The sequence below is a fragment of the Ambystoma mexicanum genome, chromosome 14 (genome assembly GCF_040938575.1).
Source record: "Ambystoma mexicanum isolate Mex_15411 chromosome 14, UKY_AmexF1_1, whole genome shotgun sequence".
Lineage (NCBI taxonomy): Eukaryota > Metazoa > Chordata > Amphibia > Caudata > Ambystomatidae > Ambystoma > Ambystoma mexicanum.
In genome coordinates this window covers 540,123,246-540,142,825 of record NC_090940.1, presented here as the reverse complement: position 1 = coordinate 540,142,825, position 19,580 = coordinate 540,123,246, and the positions used below count along the sequence as shown (strand labels likewise).

At 43.7% G+C, this 19,580-nt stretch overlaps 1 protein-coding gene across 9 annotated transcripts in view; it reads left to right on the top strand.

Annotated features, from left to right (window-relative positions):
• Positions 1-19,580, top strand: part of EML1 (EMAP like 1) — an 821,887-nt gene that overhangs the window by 716,922 nt on the left and 85,385 nt on the right. The window lies entirely within an intron of this gene.

Below are 19,580 nucleotides of genomic sequence, written 5' to 3'. Positions count from 1 at the left end.
GTTGATAGTTAGTTTAGCATCCACAAAGTCTGCCTCTACTCACCCACACCCCACTAAAACTCTCATCTCCACTTTGGTACTCAGTCAACTTGGCTACCACGCCAGTGTTCTCCTGGGCACCTTCTACTCCTTTGCTAGGTTAATAAAATGAACAGAGCAAAGAAGGATTGGTAGTTTGCAAGAAGGATAGTCAATGTACAGAAGTATAATCACAGGGAGCATAATTTCTTCTTTAATTCCACTTTGGAAGAGAAGCTGCAGCTTATCTTACACAAACTTGTTTATGGTCTTTTTTTTAGAAAGGTATGGGAATTGTAACAATTCATCTTGTAGGGTGCTGAAATCATCTTCCTGTCTCTTTGATGTAGTGGTCCAGGAAAGAAATAAAGTTCTATGAAAAGACATTCAGGATTTATCTAGAATGGACCTCAGGGGAAGTGACTACTGTGAGAAAGTGACATTCAGGATTTAACTAGAATGGACCTTAGTGGAAGTGACTACTGTGAGAAAGTGAGGAAGCCAAAACAAGTGTATAAAAACTGGGTTAAATGCTATAGGCATACCCAATTGCAAATGGCGGGAGAAGGAATACTTCAGATTATTTTAGGAAAAAACTCCCCTAATTTTTGGCCAGTGATAAACAACACCTTAAAACCTCAGGATTGTGCACAAAACAATCATATTGAAGAAGGAATTCGGGAACAACACTTCAAGATTCTATATAGAGAATCTGAGCAGCCGATCCCCAGTTTGCAGCTTCTCTATTAAATTGATTGAGGAGATTATTTAAAATTCTCCAATTCCCGTGCTCCGGGTTCTAATGGCACAAGTAATGCTTTATTAAAAAGGGACCCTCCATTATGGGGCAAAATACTTTCCTTGCTATTCTCCTCATTGACAGCATCAAGATCTCATACCTATTTATAAGAAGGGCAATAGAATGGACCCTCTAACCTACCACCCAATCTCACTTTTGGATTGCACTTGTAAAATCTTTGCAGCAATAGTACTCAGTGAATTAGAGTATTGGACCATTTCAGTGGGATGTCTACAAAAGTTCCAGACACGTTTTAGAAGGAGACTGTCTATCACTTTGAATGGTTGTATTCTTGGTTGCCTGCAGGAAATAGCGTGGGAGGCTGAATCTACTCGCGGATATATGGTGGCAGTAGACTTCTTCTAGGCTTTCGATAATCAATCATTATCGTCGGCAAAGCGAAGGGAGTGGCAACTACCGAGGACACTGTTATCGATTTTGGTATATCTTCATGAGGAAAGTTTGTTCCAGGTGAGACTCAACAGGCATGGCATAGAGGCCTCAGGCAGCGGTGTGTTCTTGCTCCATGCCTGTTCAAACCCTACCTGTCGGACTTGGGGGTTCATCTGCAGCATGCTAGTTTTGCCCCGCTTTGACTGCAAATATGCAGATGGGATTATATTATTAGATAAAACTCTGATGGGTTTACACCGATGTAGAAACCTTGACGATATATGCGCAAAAAATGAATTGTCGATAAATGAATAGAAGAGAAATGTGATATATTTCTGTAAAAATGCTAAGAAACAGATGGATTTTACGTGGGAAATGGGCAACCAGATGTTGGTCCCTATGACGAGTATTACTTATCTTGGCTTCATTTTGGATGCCTCTCCCAAAAAAGGTCGAGCATTTGCTGTGGTCACGGATAAGGCGATCAATTGTCAGCCCAGATGAAAAGAATCAATGCTACATTTTGACGTTCTCTATAATCCAGCGGAAGGATATTAATAAAATTAAAGTAACCTCTGCTTTATCGTATAGTATGGAGATCAACTTAACAACTAGAACTATAGATTGGGAGAGAGTGGAATGAAGAATATAGAGAGGGGCTCTTGGCTTGCCTGATTGCCTGCCCATCGCCGCCCTTAATTTTGAGACGAGTCTTGTCTCCTTGACTTGTCATCTTAAATGAAAGATTCTGGTTTTATATCGCTTGACACTGGACCCCGCTGTGCAGTGGCTATTCGTGGATCTATTGAATGTAATGATGCGGATGCCATATGTCCGATGAATAATCTGAAACAATGCGCAGATGTTATTCTTTCAGATGGGGACCAGGATGTGGGGGACCTGATTAGCAACCCAGGTCGTGTGACAAAAATTTAGTTTTAAAAGGCCTGGGTGAAGATTATGGAGAAAGCTAGGTTTTGTAAACTGTATATACGTTTATCTATTTTGGACAAAGCTTTGGGAACCATGCCTGCATATTTTTTTTAAAAAGATCCTGAATGCCTGCTGGCAGAATCAATTCCTTCGATATACATTGTATCTATTATCCACAAGGGAGATACGCCAGATTAGGGCAAAATCAAAAAACCAAGAAGAAGGAACATGCGATATGGGTAAAGCAGAGGTGTGCTACAAACGCGAAAACGAAATATATTTGAATTTGTTGTAGCACGTTTACAGGCTCTTATATCTATATTGCTAGGAGAGTATGTTCACAATCGTCTCCACTTAAATGCAGTAGAGTTTTTGAATAGGCTCTCAAGTGGTGAGGAGACAGTTCTGACTATTGCTGTGATGAAACACCTCTGCTGGGCTAGTTTTCTGAAGATTAGCTGGTGAAACATGCGCTCAATTATGTGTATTGATGGTATGTGTCTTAGTTTGCTTTTATTCATACAGCCAATCATTTTCCTCACATTTTCTTTCCTCTGTGATGAATTTTGCTATTTTTATACATGACGTTTTCTCTACGTAGAGCATTTATTATCGATGTATATTGTTTAAAGATATCTTTGGATATGGTATACTCTGTGAATTTATGTGTAAGGTTCAACTTTGCATCAAGCAGGCTGCATATACTCTACCGCGTTAGCCCTCAGACTCCATGTTCGCTCTCTGTATGTAATGCTAGTCACTCTTTGAATTGCTCCTACTAGCCTTTAACTGTACTCCTGAATTTGCCCTCAAATTCACTATACATATCCCTCTGTCATGTCCCACCTTACACCCTATACTCTTGCACCCTAATCAACCTTCCTGTCACCCACCCCTGTGTTCTTTTTCTTTTGTGTCCCACCCATCTATGGAGTGCCCTTCTTCTGATCTAAAAAATATCACCACTACCCCAGCTTTCAAACCTGACCTTTAATTCCCTCTTCTCTCCCTGGACCGGAACCCTTTGAGTACACCACATTGTCCTCCCCGTGCCTACTTCCACATTATTGATCTCTTCTTTATTGTGTGTGTATATATATGTATAATATGCCATTACCAATACAGATTTTACGGCAGTAACCCATTGCACCAAAAAAAAGGATTTTTTATCTTCAACCGGAACGCCTCCTGTCAAAAGGCACCCACGACGAAAGGGCGCATTTATCCCGCTGCCGTGGGCGCCTTTTACATCAAAAGCCTGCATGCTGCGCCTACTCCCACTACGCCAGGTCGGGGGAGCCCTTGAAAGACTCCCCCCGAGCTGGCATGGGCAAAAAATCAGTATTTGTTGCCAATAAAGCCGTAGGCGGTAGGACTGCTTAAAAAGCGGTAACCTACTGCCTAAATTGGTAGGGTTGGCAAGTATGATATTGCAAGCAACTCCCTTACCACTGACCTGTGCATACATTTTTGTGTAAGTGCCACAAGGTGAAAAGGGTGAAGAAATGTGCAGTGAGAAGTTATAAGGATTCATTGCTTTTGAAACGTTTCTGTACAGCAAACATTTTCACTGCACGTGATCTCATTTTGACACTTTCAGAAAGATATCAAATCTGACAACATAGAGTCTTCATGTAGAACCAATCTTTGTAATTGGGGCATCTGGGTAACAGAAAGTACCCTAACGGCACGAAAGCATAATAAGTGGGCCTGAGCCTTACGTTGCCAAAGCAAGTGGTGTGCAATAGCGTTCTGGATAATGTACCTTGGCAGCGTAAACAAATGATTTCTTAAATGCTTACGTACCACGATATGGCACCTATTAAAGAACATACTACAACCTGCAACGTAGCATGGCAGATTGTGAAGGGGAACATGAAATGATTAAAAAACACACGCACATGTAAACAGTAGTAATGTACTTTTATTTCACAATGCACTGTGCTAAATCATGGCCCTTTTCTCAGTTGCGAAAAAATTTGAAGTTTGTGTCTCCGCTGCACAATAAAAATGTCAATTTTGATGATCACGCTGATGTTTTCCCACACAGTCACCATGCGTTGGTGCCAAGTGTGCAGTGGCGACACAGTAGTCGGTTTCCTCTCACATTGATTGGCAAGACGCCGTCAATCGCTGTGATGTAGTCCATCAGAAAGTATAATGTTAGTGGCAATGGTGACGTTGTTGTTTAACCACACATACATTTTGCGTTGTTGACACAGTAGGTGTATTCCGGTCACAGTGGTTTACAAGGCAACGCAAATGGCTACGAACTATGACACCAAAAAGGAGGGTATGTTGCTTCTTACTGCTACAACTGCGTACGGACATAGAGGTCCGATTCGGTCATCCCATTCAATGATGACGCACATACAACCGGTGACGAATAGCTGCACCCGACGATTAAAAAAAATGTCACTCGGACGCTGCAATCCATGACATTCGTAATACGGAAGGAAGTAACTGAGGGGAAGAGGACAAAAAAGATCTATCAATATGAAGCCTTTGCGGAAATGTAAATTGCACTACATAACATCTCTATAAACAAATAATGTTAGATGGGGAAATGTACTGACTCCCTACAAACGGCGACAATGTGCAATGGACATAGTAGGTAAAAAAATATCAGAGCCACATAACTTTCGTAGGTAATAGTGGAAATTGTAGTGACATCGTAGAGACGGTGGTAATGTGCAATTTGAAATTTCAACAGCACACAAACTTCCAAATGCATTACTAGTAACGGTAATGTGCAATCTGAAGTTTGAACGGCACACAAACTTCCAAATGCATTCCTTGTAAAACAAAAAAAAAAATTTCAGACTAAGTAAATAAAAGCATTGTGGTGTACAGGCCTGAAAAATAAGCTTACATGATGTGCACCGCCTCCATTTTGGCCTCCGCAGTCACACAGTACTTGTTTGCAGTAAGACGTCCTCGGGAACTGATATTTCATGTGCCTCACAAACCTTTTTGAAGCATAACTTATCAAAGGGAATGTTTCACAAACTGTGACTCCCTACATTCTTTCTGTCTCTGTTCCGTGTACGTGAAGGTCGAAAAACAATTGACCCTTATGAGGTTATTTACATGTGCGACCACAATGAACGCCTACTAAAAAATTAAATGAAATGAACTGACCTTCACTCCGATCGCAAATACATTCTCATTTTGCAACAACATAGCAGCAGTCAATAATGAGAACCTTTACTCCCGACCACGTGCAGACGCGCTGTGTTGACGAAACCGTGCAGGTGGCTGCCTCAGATTCCAAAACATAGGACGCCAGTCTAACTGCAGTACTTTTGCTGGTGGCTTCTTACATAGACGCAGTAAGGACTTGTCGTACATTGCCTGCCAATTTGCACTGTACGGTACGATAGTGGTAACAAGAATAAAGGACTGTTTCACTTTCTACTACCACATCTAAGTAATGCTTACCTTTCGACACAGTGTTTCATAAGGGTTTGTTTGTGGAAATTTCGGCGTTCAACACAAAAACTAAATGACCATGGCGGCCGTATCAAAAGAATGCTATGCACTTGACGCTGCGGCAGAAGCAATCGGTGAAAAGGCAACATCTTGATGTACAGCCTGCCATGGATTAGCCAATAGATATCTTCTCCACTGAGTGAACAGGGAAGTGGGATCGCAGAGCGGACATAGATATCACTCATTCTTAGAGTGCTACTTTTTGATCGTTTTAAAGGAAAGTGCAGTACGATTTCTCACAAAATATACAAAAGCATGCTTTGGGGAACAAGCACCTGCCCCTGCCCAAAATTGATGGCAATCTGTCCAGTGGTTTGGCCTGTAGCCGTGCGCAAAGTTTTTGCCCCATTCAATCTATGGGAAAAAAAATACGTTTTGGGACGCCCCCTATAACTGTGCCCCCCCGGACGAATCCTTCCCAAACTTTAGAAATAAATTCAGAGTGGCCCATATACTTTTTTTTGCAAACTTTGGTAAGGATTCGTCCAGGGAAGCCGAGTTATAAGCCGCCCAAAAAGTGCTCTTCCTATGGAAACAGAAACTTAACCATAACTACATGGCCACTAATGTGGCCATGTAATATATATATTTCTGAGGCTTGTGGAATCTGCTTAGATCACATGCTATGCATAGGCCGACATCTAGTGGAAGCTACAGAGTATTACAGTTGTTGTCTTCGAAACTCGAAAAGGGACGTCAACAGTGCGTGCCAGTATTACTATCTGTAGTGTGAAGTCGACTGTACCCATGGTGCCTCAGGCGTCGAGGTCCCTCAGTTTGTTTTTTTTCACCATCATAGTCCGTCGTATATTGTGGAGTTCCTTCTTGGCTATCGCCATTGCTTAGAAAAGTTAAAATTAGTATATTCTCTCTGTCCTTTTGATATCCGTCTCCGCTAGGTCTTCAGTGACGCCATCGAGGATGCATTACCATCGTCAACGACTACAACAACACGTCTCGACAAATCTTTGCCACGGCCTCAGAACACCTCAATGGGCCTCGGCCCTCACAGTAGGGGGAGTGGAGGTTGTTTATTCTTTAGTCTCATTAAGAGAATGCATATTCCCCTCTCCACCCACTTATTTCGCCAGGCTGCCTTTCCCATACATAATGGAGAATACACCCTTTAAGTGTTGCCCCTCCTGTAATAGAAAGTTCCCTTGGAAAGACTCGCACTGGGTGTGCAATCTCTGTCTCCCAAGGGATCACGCCGAAGGACAGTGCAAGTCATGCAAACTATTCAGGCCCAAAACACTCAAGGACCACAAAACAAAACGCTGGGCCCACCATGCCATGCAGGCCGAGGCCACCATGAACGTTGAGGGAGCATCCAGCGACTGCAGCATTGACGTCTACAGTGACGTTGAGGGCGATCTGGATCCGTCGGATACCCGCGTGCAAGCCCCCAAACCCAACAGGCAGATCAGCGGTTCTGCTACACGGATGACACCTGACGGCACTAGCACAAACAAGTTGCACCACACAAAACACACCTCCCACAGCCAAAAGTTGATAACAACGCTGACCAGAAAAATGACACACGCTGTCAAGGGGGAGGTCCGAAATGCCCCTGTCCTCTGTGCCATCACGTTCGTGGTCGCAACACAACAGGCCCCCGAAACAGACGGGCAAGTCAGTTTCTGACACCGTGTCTAAAGCCACAAGGTCCTCACACGCCCACGACCGGGCGTTGAAAGATGCGTCGACGGCCCACTCGTATGCTGATCACCAACCATCGAAGGATGCGTCGAAGGCCTCTTCGAAGACTAGACCAAGCTCAAAAATGAGCAAGTACATTAAAAAACATGTGCCAGATACACTGGTTAAAAAAATCAGATGTCAAAAAACCATAAGTCTTCTAAGACACAGGGAGAGGACTCTATTCCTGGGACCATGACCCAGGAGAGAGAATACCATTTCGGGGGCTATGCACCATAAGACACCCTGCACCAGAACCAACACCCACCCTACCCCCGTCTCTGTTCCCCCAGTAATCCCAAGTTTATCACAATGGACAGCAGACCAGATTGATAAAGTCATGAGGCATATGTACTCTCTAGCTAATTTCTTTGACCACCCCAAAGTCTTGCAAAACCTTCATGGTGCTCCACACAGCGGGCCAGTAACTACTGAAACCATAGCAGGAGTTACCCAGTCTTCCACCAAAAGAGCCTGCACAGACCTCACACAAGCATCCACCTCACAGCAGGACTTGGGGCAGCATGCTTATTGTTACACCATGCAAGACTCCCAGGATCCTAGAACTTACACAGATGACCTAGGGGACATGGGTGACGTCGACCAATATTATGATGACGACGAGGATGTCTACGTCATCCAGTCATCAGATCACTCAGACCCACTGGTGGCAGACTCACCAGTGGATAACCAAATACATTATAATGACCTGCTCATAAAGGCAGCAGAACATTTCAAAATCGATACACAAGAGACACAAGTCGATAAGGACTTTCTTGAAGACATACTAGGGGTTAAGAAGTCAGCAATCCAATTTATCCCCCATTCAGAGATGCATTGAAACCTCTCTGCTTACTCCGAATTTACCACGGGCAGTTAACCCGCGCATTTAGAAAGTATTCCAGCCAGCCCCCTCAGACCTCCTTTACATCAGGGGACAGTTTAAACCTGACTCCTTAATGTTAGCAAGTACTAGCAAGAGAGCAGGAACACCTCCGCCTTGTCCAAAGCCCCTGCTGATAAGGAGAGTAAAAAGATGTACACTTTTGGAAAAAAGGTAGCCTCTTCGGCAGCTTCCCAGACTAGAATTGCTAATAGCACGCCTTTATTAGCTTGTTACAACTGCCACAAGTGGGATGGGATGGCCGAACAAATGGCATCGGTTCCAGAGCCCCTTAAAACACAACTGTCGCTCTCCATTGCACAGGGTAAACAAACAGCAAACTGCATCCTCAAGAACAACTTGGATGCAGCAGAGAATGCAGCATTAATAATAGCAGAGGGCACGTTGATCAAACGCCACACGTGGCTACGCCAATCTGGCTTTTAGGCTGAGACTCATGCTACCCTCCTTAATATGCCCATAGAACCGAACGTGTTATTTGGCAAAGAGGTGAAAGATGCACTAAAGAGAGCGAAAGAAGAATGACACCCTAAAATCATTGGGGCAGCTCACCGATAAACCCTCCGGACAAAGAGAGGGATATTATTTTTGCTGTTTTAGAGGGCAAAACTCTCAACGAGCATCAGGTTACAACCAAGGTCAAAGCTCATCCTGGGGTTCATCACAGGGACAGTCCTCTCAACAGGGGTTTCAAAGAGGTCAAAGAAGGTCTCAAAGTAGGGGTATAACCTCCACCTCCAGAGGCGGCTCAACACCCTCAAGCAATGACCACCTGCTACAGGTGCCCTCCCATGCTTCTCCAGTAGGAAACCCATTTCATACTTTACCACATATGGGAGGGAATCACCTTGGACAAGTGGGTACTTTCAACCATGGTGGGCGGTTATTGCATAGAACTGATACAGCAACCAACCAACCACCCACCAAGACAAAGGAACACCTCCCAGGTAGAATAACGTATCCTGTTGGAAGAGTTGACAGCGCTGCTCTTAAAGGACCCTGTAGAAATCATCCCACAAACCAGGTAAACAAGATGTCACAATGCGCCCTGTCTTAGATCCGTGCCTTGCAAACACCTGTGTAAAGCCACAGAAATTCTGCTTGACAAAGCTACAGGAAGTAATCCCACTGCTGAAGCGGGGGTGGGGGGCTACATGACAACCTTGAATATGAAAGATGCATACTTTCATATTTCAATGTTCCCAGCGCACAGAAGATTCTTGCATTTCGAAATAGCAAACCAGCACTACCAATTCAAGGTGCTACCCTTAGGCATAGCATCAGTTCCAAGGGTATTCACCAAAGTACTGGCGGTAGTGACAGCACATCTACACAGGCAGCAATCCCAGTGTACCCTTATCGGGACGACTGGCTGATCACATGGGAGAACCCCCAAATGTTCAATCACAATAGTCAAAGAACAATCAATCGACTTTTTCAATTGGGTTTCTCAACGAGAAAAATTCAAGCCTTGTACCAAATAAGACCAAAGAGTTTCTGGGAACTGTCATAAAAACAGAAGGGGGTCTAGTCTTTCTGTCAAACGAAAGAGTACCAAACATATTGCTGTAAATACCTGCATATCTAGCCGGTCACCAGATAACCGTATGCAAAGCAATGCGCCTGCTCGGGATGATGGCATCATGCATTTACCTGGTCCCACACGCACGATTTCGCATGTGCCCAATGCCAGAGTGGATGGCGAAACAGTGGTCTCAGGCAAGCAGTCATTGGGATGATCTAGTGGTCGTTTCACCAACCCTAGTACAAGCTCTACGCTGGTGGACAAAGGAGAACCTGTTAAAGGGAAAACCCTTTCACGACACGATGGTGCAAGAGGTTGTCACAACAGACACATCACCCACTGGGTGGGGGGGCATTACCTTCATCTCACAGTGCATGGTCTGTGGACTCAGATCACAGCCCAGAATCACATCAACCTTCTGGATCTTCTAGCAGTGCTCAAGGCATTACAAGCCTTCCAAGCACGCCTGACTGATCAGACAGTACAAATACTCACAGACAGCACCACTGCTATGTTTTACATAAACAAGCAGGGGGCACACACTCTCCAAGTCTGTCCAGGCTAGCACAAACAAATATGAAAATGAGCACCCAAGCGGGGTATGTTCCTAACATCGCAACATGTTCCAGGGGAATTCAGTTCTCTAGCAGAGTCACTAAGCAGAAACCCTCTAACAGAAGAAGAAGGCAACTCGACATAGATTTCGTAGACTGCATCTTCACACAATGAGGCTACCCCTCTAGACTTTTCTTCACAAGACAAAACAAACAATGCCTAGACTTCGCATCCAGGTCCCCCCAACATTACTCCAGGGGGAACGCCCATTGGATGAACTAGTCAAGGAAATTTGCCTACGCTTTCCCCCCAACGCCTCTGATGAGCAATGTGGTGAACAAAATGCGTAAAGAACAAGTGACATTAATCCCAGTTGCTCCTATGTGGGCAAGACAACCTTGGTCCACATCTGTGCAAACTGGCAATGTGCGTCCCGATCAAACTCCAGTGCCCCTTCAACATGCTCACACAGCACAGGGGGACAACATTGCACCCTCAACCTTAGTCTATGAATTTAGCAGTTTGGCTCCCGAAGTCATAGAGTTTGGTCATTTAAATCTATCTCAAAGGTGTATGGAAATCCTCAAGGAGGCGCGTAAACCAAACACTAGACACTTTTAAAAAGTGGAAAATATGTGTTTTGTGGTGCCAGACAAATCAAATAAGCCCAATAGAATGTACTCACATTCTTCATTACATGCTTCTTTACCTAGACTCGGGGCTAGTATTTAACTCATCAAGGTTCACCTAGCGGCTCTATCCGCATACACCACTTCTCAAAGTAAGGTGTGATGGTGGAAAATACTAGCCATTAAGGCTTTCATGGTGGGAGCAAAGAGACTCCACCCCCCCATTTCAAACTCGCCGCCAGGATGGGGCCTAAATGTAGTACTTGCAAAACTCATGGGTTCACAAAGCTAAATTGGTATTAAGAACGCACCCTAGGTTTTCACCTTAGTTCATTTCAAAGTTCCATGTCAATCAGGCCATCAAACTACCAGCTTTCTTCCAAAATCCATCAGGCTCAGCTGAGAATGAACTCCATACACTAGATGTAAGGAGGGCGGTCCGTTACTATGTAAACAAGACCAGACCGCTAAGGAAAACAGACCAACTGTATGTCTCCATAGGTCCAGGCAGGGAAGGAGACAGCGTTCCCAGGAACGCCATCTCCAGATGGATAGCCAGATGCATACAACTCTGCTACTGTCCGTCAAATAAAACACTGCCTTTCACACCAAGAGCTCACTCAACCAGAGGTACAGGAGCTAGCTTGCCCTTTATTGCAAATATCCCACTGGACGCCATTTGCAAAGCAGCTACACAGAGCTCTAGCCACACTTTTACTCTGCACTACTGAATTGACTCTCTCTCTAAAGCAGATTCCCAGGTGGGACAAGCGGTACTAAAACATCTATTTGCTGCTGTACCTTCTCACAACCTCATGTATAGCATGTGATCTAAGCAGATTCCACAAGCTTCAGAAGGGATAAATTACTCACCGTAATCGTATTTCTGATGCTTGCATCTGTTTAGATTCACATGCGCCCACCCTTCCTCCCTATGCAGTAGAAGGTGCATAGATGTTTTTTTTTAATCTTTATCTGATACGTAATCTGCTTTACTACACCTGTACTCACACTACACTTCATGCAAACACATGTCAGAAACAAACAATCTGAGGGACCTCAACGCATTAAGCACCATGGGTACAGTAGATGTCACATTAGGGATACTATTACTGGCACACCCTGTTGACCTCCCTTTTCATGTATCAAAAAAACAACTGTAATACTCTGCAGCTTCCACTAGATGTCGGTCTATGCATAGCATGTGAATCTAAGCAGGTACACGCATCAGAAATACAATTACGGTGAGATATGATATGATATGGCATTTATAATGCACATATACACAAGTGATTCAAGGCACGACTGGAATGTATCCCATATATTTGTTTTGTGCATATGGTTCACCAAGCAAACCTTACACAAAAATGTAATTACAATAAATTAGGTAGTTAAAAAGGTGATTACAAAACTGTTTACATTGACATTACAATTAAATAAAATCAACAAAACACTACAAACATTACTGTTCAAGTTCCAACAAATCCTAAGAGATAGCTAGCAAGCCCAATCTGTTGGTTATAGCAAATGATTAACTTGACCGAGTTGGTATTAAAAAAGCACTCCCACAAAACAGCAATCAATATAAAATCAGTGGAATTAACGAATCGGCAAAAATAAAACACACTTTCTTCCTTTATGTTTTTACATTCTAAAACCATGTACCTTAAAGTTGACAATCTCCAGAGCAAAATCTACACAGTATGCAATTATCAGCATTTCTAATACGTAGGGCAAGATTATCTTTAGTGCCTAATAAATGTAGCCAAAACTACATAACAATAATTTCCAAGTAAATTGGAATTACACCTCGTTTTTTATGGACCAGCAACAGATCACCAACTATTTTGTAGTTCATGAATTGGTTGCGAGTTTCACACCAGTCAGCAAAAAAACAGTCTCACAAACTTCAAAAAATTATGTTTTACCCCCTCACCCTGTTAACTCTCCAAGAGAAGCAATCAATGAAAATTGTGGGGGGGTCATAGAACTTCAGGCATAGCAAAACCCTCTTCCATAGCAGCTGGGGTGTTGCTAGGTCTGGAAAAAGATCTGGGGCTACACTTATGTTGGGATTGTCGGGACCCGGGGCTAGCTAGCCTTTTGGTTGTAGCCCCTGATCTTCTTTCCGGGGCTACAACCAAAAGACTTGGGGCTATAGCCCCCCTTCCCATCCCACCCCTAGCAAATGCCTCTGCGATAGCAGCCTAGTATTATGGGAAGTTAGGCCCAGCTCATACCATAGGGCAACAGTTGGGACCTTCTAGGGTAGTGATAAACCCCATTTACAGACAAGGCCATCTACCAGCATCAAATCAACATTGAAAAGAAACTGATACTTCTCCAAGCTGTGCCGTAGAGCTGGCACTTCTTTACCTTCATAAACATTTGTACGGCAAGAGCTGTACATTTTCTGTACTTTATTAGGAAATATATCATCTGTTGAGCCAGACGCCTAGCTTTTGACAAGAATGTATTGTAAAACCTAGGTAGTGTAGGGAGTTTACCTTTTCCAGTCCCTTACCAGACGGCCAAAAATTCTGATACTATGACTTCCATTTAGTAAGAAACGAATAACCTTTGTTTTCTTCTCATTTATTACGAGGTGATTTTGTGATGCATATGTAGAAAAGGATTTAATCAGTCTCTGTAAACCCACCTTTGTGCAATCAAATAACATCATCAGCGTAGGAGAAACAATAAACCTTTATACACAAAACCTGAGTTGGTATGAAGGAGGCCAACTATACAGAAAATTGAATGGGTGCCAAAATGCAACCTTCCCGACCTCCTCTATAAATGCCTATTGGCGGTTTCAAGGCTCCCTGCAAATTGAGTCTAATTCTCACTGTAATGTCTTTATACAGACCCACCAATAGGCTGGGGATATCCCAGGAATTTTTCCACAGGCGCTATCGAGTGAAGGTATTGAATGCTAAAGATCGATACTCGCCAGATCTACCTGTGAGGAACCCTTGGAGACTGCCGAATGCTGGATTAAATCTATAAAGGACCCAGGAAGAAAGGACCCCAACGCTTTGCGAAAGCCTGTTTGAAAAGGTTTCAGAATACCCCTTGTTTCGGCCTATATAGTCGGGTCCTTCTGGACCCGAGATGCAACAATTTTTGCTTTGTGTCCAGGAATGAGGTGGGATGTAGTTTTGAGGGTCCGGTATACAGCCCTTCTTGAAAATGGTAATGATATGCACGCTCCATTAGTGTTTTTGGAAGTTCTGCATTGCCAAGATCTGCTTGAAGAGTACATCCACATGCATAGCCCACATTTCCGGGTGTATTTGGATTTGATCATATGTATGCATTGTATATTTATTTCTGCTGTCAGGGTGTGCTGTTACCCAGTATATGTCTTCACTTTTATATCTGCTCCATTGCACTATCCGGGTCATTGCCCCCTAACACTGCTACCCCGTGTAAAGCTATCTCTTTAGGATTGCTCCTTTTTCTGTTACCCTGATCACCCATCATAATGTTCAATAAATGCAAAATACAAGAGAATCTCCCTCAGCAATATAAAACAATGGTCTTTCTAGAGCATAGTCGTAGTACAAAACATATAGAGACACAGCTTGTAGCCTCCTGCTCTAAAGGATTTATTAATGTGAATGGCAAATGTATTGTCCTATTCTTACACCAATGTCTCCCATATTAGTGAGGCACATTCTGCTCCAGGACACTTTACCAGATGGGGGAAGGTGAGTTCCAACGACAGACACCACACATAGGTGACAGCAGGCGTCCTTCCAGTCGTGGTTGAAGACCTTCCGGAGCACAATCCCTTGAAGCTGGGAGGCAGACATTCTTCAGGAGTGCGACTTACACCACAAGCTGGCGACTACCAAAGTTCTAGCTATGAACACGGAGCAGCGATGGCTCTAACGAGGAAGCCCACTGGAGAGCTGGTCCACCAGGTAGTCCAGGGACAATTGTGAAGTCTCAGGACAGCTGGATTCTCGAGAACGTGTTGAGACTGGTTGGTCCCATCAGTCCAAGGGTTGAAGCACTGCTCAGCGCCTTTGCAGATCATGTAGGCCACTAAGGCTTCACTCAGCCAAACGCAGAAAGGTTTGCTGGGCCTATTTAGGAGTAGTACACAGATATTCAGTCAGCTGCTCTTCTACACAGAATACTTGGCTCTGACTCTGATCTAAAGAAATAGCTGCAGGAGTCATCTTCTTATCCAAGATTCTACCTAGAAGCAAGTCCAAGCCCACCAATGGAAAGTATCTGCACCATTCATGCCACCAGCAGTGGTCCAATCGGGAACCACTTGGGATGTCAATCATGCCACACAACTAGACTCTCAGGCACCACGAATGTGGAGTGGGACCAGACAGTCCCACCCCCTCCCTGGGCCAAGCACACACACAAAGGCATCACTAGCCCGCAAAAGCAGCAGCTTTCCAGTGTAAGTCCATGACCATTATGTGGGTTTTCAGGACCTGATTAAGCAGGAAGAAGGGCAAACAACATTATGGCTAGAGAACAAGCGAACATCTCGTTGCGTGGCCATTTTAGGGCACTAGGCACGTTAAGTAGCCAGATGCGGAAAACGCGAATGTGCACACTAGAAATGACACAAAAATTGTAAAAATATAATTGCTGCCTCCATCTTGTCTTTAGGCACATATAAAAGTAACTTAAAATCCCAAGTGTAAACAACTAGAGTGATACAGAAGTATCCCCAAAGCACTGCATTGTGTACACTGTGTAAGAGTTACCAAAAAGGTAAAAGGACTAAAGGGATCCAGTTTCCCAGTACTGATAGTCTGAAGTACTGATCCGTTTCCTCATAACAAATGAGCAAAAGGCCAGGGGAGTGAAGCTGAAGGCTTAATTTCCCTGTAGAAAGTCAGGGCAGGTCCAAAAACAAAACGTTTGGGGGTTGTGCCGAGCCAGAAGGAGGATGCAGACTCTGAGGGCATTTTGCAAGGTGTTTTATTAAAGTAAAATCATTAGGCCTATCTTTGCCTATCACTATGGATGGTCCCTGCCTAAGTTACTAACTAAGGTGCTCATCAGTCATGCGTGAATTACTAAAGGAATGAGTCCACTGTCCAAAATTAACCTAACTGACCCCACCACTCTGTAAACTAAGTTACACCAGGAGAATGGCACCCTTCAGTCTGTTGGACGCTTGATTAATACAAAATACTCAAATAGTCTCTCGTGATTTCTCAGATTAATTCTTTTGGGACTACCTTTAGGGAGATCTGTTATAATATGTCTTTGTTGGGCTGTTGGTTTCAGCCTATCCTTGGGAAATGCCATTGCTTTGGTAACCTCTCCCTGCTGGGGATTTACTGTTCAACTTGACTTGATTCTGTGTGTGATTTAATTGACTACTTCTTTGGAAATTTGGCACATAATGTTCTCTCTTCTCTATTATGTGCCTCTTGCACTGAATATCGATTTCTTTCCCTTTTTCTCAGGGTATTGTTATCCACTGTTCTTGTCTCTCTATAATGAACTATCGAGAAATCCCTTCTCTTGTATCATAACACTTTAAATTCACCAGTTTCAGATTGAACTCTGTGTCGTCATTTCCACTGAGACGAGGCTCGAGTGGCATACTGATTCCATCAGGGCCTCCCATTACTCCCGTTCTCCACATTGCCTTCACATGTGAAAGGGAACATCCTCGGGAGCATGGTACCTTGGGGACCCCTTGTCTGGCTTCACTCTGCCGTCTGCTTGTCTCCGTCGGCTTCCAATTGCTTTGCTTTCCTTTTCTCCTCTCGTTGTCTTTGTTTCATGGGCTGACCGGACACCATGTTGTGAGATACCTGTGTTTAGTATCAGTGATGGTTTGTTGACTGGTTGCCCACCACAGATCCTTTGTGGTCTCTCCACCATCTTCCTCCGGCTTCCTATCTTCACATATTCTTTTGCTGGGGACTTGCTGTAGCTCTGCTGCCCTGCTCTCCAGTGTCAGGTGAGTTTGAAACACGCAGGTTTCCTCGCTTGCGCTCACTCAGCCTCCTGCAGGTGTTACATTGCCCCAAGTCTTCCCTTGCCAGCGTGTGAAACTCCAACAAATCAACTCCAATAAATCTCCCTGGGGGGGGGGGCGCAATCTGACCCCCGTTACTGCCTAATATCTCAGCAAATATATATCTCTCAGCAAATACCTCAGGGTGATGTGCACTGTGTTACTGCTATGCTAAGGACACACACACAAACCAACCGCTAAGAAATGGACACAGAATGAAAACATGACACGAATAGGAAACACACAAGTCAGTCTCAATGACAACAATAAACGTTTATTCATGCACAGCAAAGCATTCTAAATCGGTACTAACACAAAGAATTTGCAACCCTTACTGCAAGGGTGCAAATCTACAATTAATGCAATAATGCAAATGAATGCAATCTACAATTGCCAGCTCTTCCTGCTTCTATGCATAGCAACCTATTTAGCCAGTCCTGCTGGATCTACAATGCATTGCAGTCTAGTAACAACACGGCTAATAACAAAACAGCTAATAACAATGCTAAGCGTCAACATCTCTCATTCCCATTTTAGTTTTACAAAGTTAAGCAGGTCGGGCCTTCCCTTGTTTGTGTGTACGTTCCTCTCTCTCTTTAGGTCTCCTTGAGTACGGATTATTTAATGTACTCGTCCCAGTGATTTGAATATATTGATTTAAAGGGGCATGTGCTTTCCTAGGTGATAATGTTGTCTATCAAGTGTTTCTACATCCCAGTCCCGATGTTTAACAGTCTCTGGTATTGTTGAGCATCTCATGTAGGCCATGGGGTGTAGAGCTTTAGGGAGTTCCTCACAGGAACGGAACTCCTTGTCCCCTAAGGCAGAGTGTCTCCCAGTGAGGTCCCACTTGCCTCAACTCCTAGGGAGTGTTGTGGAGTGGGCTCCCCTTGAGGAGAAGGGATGAATTCCCTCGATTCGTCACAGGGTCAATAGAACTGTGGAGGGAAATTTGGGAAAAGAGAAATCTTTCCTGACGGTATGTATTTTTAGTTACATTTTTGCTTTGTCTAAAACATAGCAAAACATCAATTGGTGTAATTCTTTAATTCTTGACAATAAAAATTGTGATACAGTAGTCCTAGCTTCCTTCAGGGTTTAAATGCTACAATATACCAAAAGAAGCTAGTGTGCAGTTCTTAAAACACCACACAGGTTGTTTTACATTTGGTCGACTCGTTTTGAGCAAGTCAAACAAATATGTTTGTGTTTAGGGGTAATTGTCTGGATCCAAAACATAACACAATGAAAAGCAATCTGGAATGCAAATACATAGTCCTACCTGTTGGTAGGAATCTCTCCGGAGATTGTGTTCAGTGCCGGGCGATATCTGTCTGTCGCCAATTAAAGCAGATTTTGGTCTCCCTCAAGGGTTCTTTCTCCGCTCACCTAGGGTACTTGTGTTTGACTCGACAGGAGTCTTTTGTATGTTTCCAAGATTCTGGCCATGGACTGCGATCTCGTCCAAGTATTATTATGTATAATTGTACTTTCACTCCCAGAAAATAACATTGTGGCAGCAATATATGAAACCTACACCAGACAGTGAAATGACTCCACTAACCTGACATCAGGAACTGCTTTTTCTCCAGGAATCTTACACCAGATTATAACTTCACCCAAGGGTCCTAGTGTCACACAGTGACATTGTTCTGGGGACCTGATGTCTTTGTGACATTACTCCAGGAACCTAATACCAGACTGGGAAATTAGTTCAGGAACCTGTCCTCAGATTGTGTCACTGCCCCTCCATACTGAGCCATTGTCACATAACTCAATGAACCTAAAGCAGAACCTTTAGAAGGGTATGTGGGAAAATAGTGTATGGTATAGTGTTACCCTCCCATTAAACAGGTCCTTTGGACTTATCCACTCCAATTAGAGAGACTGGGAAGCTTTCGGTCAATGCTTTAATGCTTTGGCATTTCCTCTTAAGCCAGTAAGGGTCTCCAGACATGGATCCCCTGCCCTCTGTGCCTAGAGAGACACAACACTGCAGCCACACCTCAATGACGATGCACAGCAAGTCTGAAGCATGTGTCAGGGATTGCTGTTGGCTCTTCTGCTGAGAAGGGAATTGCATGGAGTGTTGGTGCCGCACAGACTATCAGTGGGGACAGACTGATATGCAAATAAATTGTTCTTCTATGGTCTGATGTTGTGAACAAAACATGACTGTAGGCCCTTCTCAGTGGGTACCATTCACTGGAACCTGTTTATTCTGTGTAGCGAGGCTCCCAGAATTTCAGAAAACACGTTATTACTTTGGATACAAAAAGCTTTAAAAAAAACTAAAAAAAAAGCATGTTTTCTTTCTGTATTCTTTATCTCATTTGGCTGTGTGTATATGTCCTAGTAGGTCCTGTGTGTCTTCTTCCATTTGTTTCCACTATCTGGCCTTTTGCCACAAAATGTCTAACCCATTTTGTATTCTTGCTGGTTTGTAAAAAATGAAAAAAACCTTACCCTTTTTTTGTGAACCAAAGAATACTTCCTCTGTGTCCCCCTTTCCTTTGTGTATCCAAGAACCCTTTCCAGTTGTCTGTGTGGATCATGTATGGGTCTGTTTGTCAATTTACTTTGTTTGTCTTGTTGGTAGTCCTTCCTTAGCAAGGTTCTGAAAT